The sequence below is a fragment of the Atta cephalotes genome (assembly GCF_000143395.1).
Source record: "Atta cephalotes unplaced genomic scaffold scaffold00075, whole genome shotgun sequence".
NCBI classification, from domain to species: Eukaryota; Metazoa; Arthropoda; class Insecta; order Hymenoptera; family Formicidae; genus Atta; species Atta cephalotes.
The window spans coordinates 495,435-497,440 of record NW_012130139.1 but is presented as its reverse complement, the minus strand read 5'-3'; positions in this window follow the sequence as shown (position 1 = coordinate 497,440).

Here is a 2,006-nt window from a genome sequence, read left to right as displayed (position 1 = left end):
ATATATACATATAAAACATTTGTTTGTGATATATATATCTATTAAATGCAAATTCCAAAGAAAATAAGTAAAGTTTAGTTTAATCGAAAAAAGAAATTTTTATTTGCTAGTTATAATTTTCAAATTTGGTTACACATGATTCATTTTACAGAGAAATTGTATTTTGTAATATGAGAGTAATTTGTATCCTTTGGTTATTACCAATAAGTATTTTAGTTTAGTCCTGTCATTTATTGTTACAACTACAATGTGCGTTTATTCCTTATTCATTTCTTTTATGGGCAATTAACGTTGCGCAAGATTCCACGTTGTCTATCGTAAAGTATTGCAGATACATATTGCAGATACATTTTGTTGCACGGCGCATCGCTGCGTGCATAAAGCATAATGAGAAGCCATTCGGCTGTTACTATCGTTTACTATCAAAGTGTAAACGGATACCCTAAGCAGCGGATATAAATGCCAGACGGTTCGAAGATGCGCGCAAGTAATGATAGGCTGTTAAGAGGGTAACATGGTTTATTTATAAACCGTTTCAAACAGGTCTACCACCTGCTGCTGCTGCTGCTGTTGCTGCTGCTGCTGATGTTGCTATTGCTGCTGTTGTTGCTACTTCAGGGAATTAAATCTAAACGAACTCGCAGCCTCGGACACATTTCAAGGACAACGTGTCCAGCGTATCTCCGTGGTTTGTCGTGCAATTAACCCGCCCTTCGCCGATGGATATCTCGACTGGTAAGAATCGACATCGCGGAATTAACTAGCTTCCTTTTTTCCCTCCTCCCTCCCCCTCTCTCTCTCTCTTTCTTTCTCTTTCATGCGGCGCAATGCCGATAGAATTTATATATCGAATCTTTCATAAGTCTCAAACATTCAAATACGTGAAACTATTTAATTATTGTTCATGTATTACCATTCGAGAATTAACACGTCATAGTAAAATTGCTATTTTTGATCATATAAAGTAATCTAGATGCAATTGGTCTTTCAATTTGTTTGCCTTCACTAATATCATGATTGACATTATATATCATTATAACGGTAACTCGATTTAAATGTAAATCGAATCGTATGTATTGCGTTTCTTTTATTAGAGCATCTGAAAATGGGAAAATTGGTGATAACGCTATCCGATATCTTCACAAAGTATTAAGCGTTCATTAACGTACTGATTATTATAAATAGTATACATATTTAACTTGCATCTCTAAGGTATATCTACAGATAAAGGAAGTTCGCAATCGAAGATGCAGAAATCAAATGCTTATCGTGAGTTAAATGTTGTGATAAGTATTTGATTTCTGCATGATCTTCGATCAAGCGTAAAAGGCTCTACCGCGCTTACTTAAGCATATATTTATATTACGACTCTTGGGTTTATCAGTTTAGAAAAAGAGTTTTAAATTTGAGAAATAAATAAGATTAATTAAATAGATAATAATTAGCTTATTTGTAGATGAACTGTAAAAAATCAAATCGAGACATTACGAATCTAAATGCTTCTAATAGTAAATGTTAGTGCGATAAAGAAATAGAAAACAAAAATGTATACTTTTTTTAACTATTGAAAATATTTTTATCATCTTTAGAGAAGGCCTTTAGAAAAAATTAACATAATAACGCTCAGATTATATTAATTAACTTTATAATTATTGATAGTTATTGCATACCTTCTTCTTCTTCTTTCATTCTTTAAAGATTTAACGGTAAATTGTTTATGAAAATGTTTATGATGGAACAAGAAATTTACTAGTCTGGATAATCAGTCATAAAGAGCCAATAATCTAATTAATAGTGGTTGTGAGTGTCACTCAATGTCGTTATTAATAGCCGTACCAACAAGTTTGACAAGTTTGAGATCGCCCCATTAAAGGCAATAAATTATTACTTGACTTATCATTTATCAAAAAGATTGATGATAAGATTGCAAATTGAGTGTGAGAGAGAGAGAGAGGGGAGGGGGGAGGAGAGAGGAGGGAAGAGGGAGAGAGAGAGAGAGGAGGGTA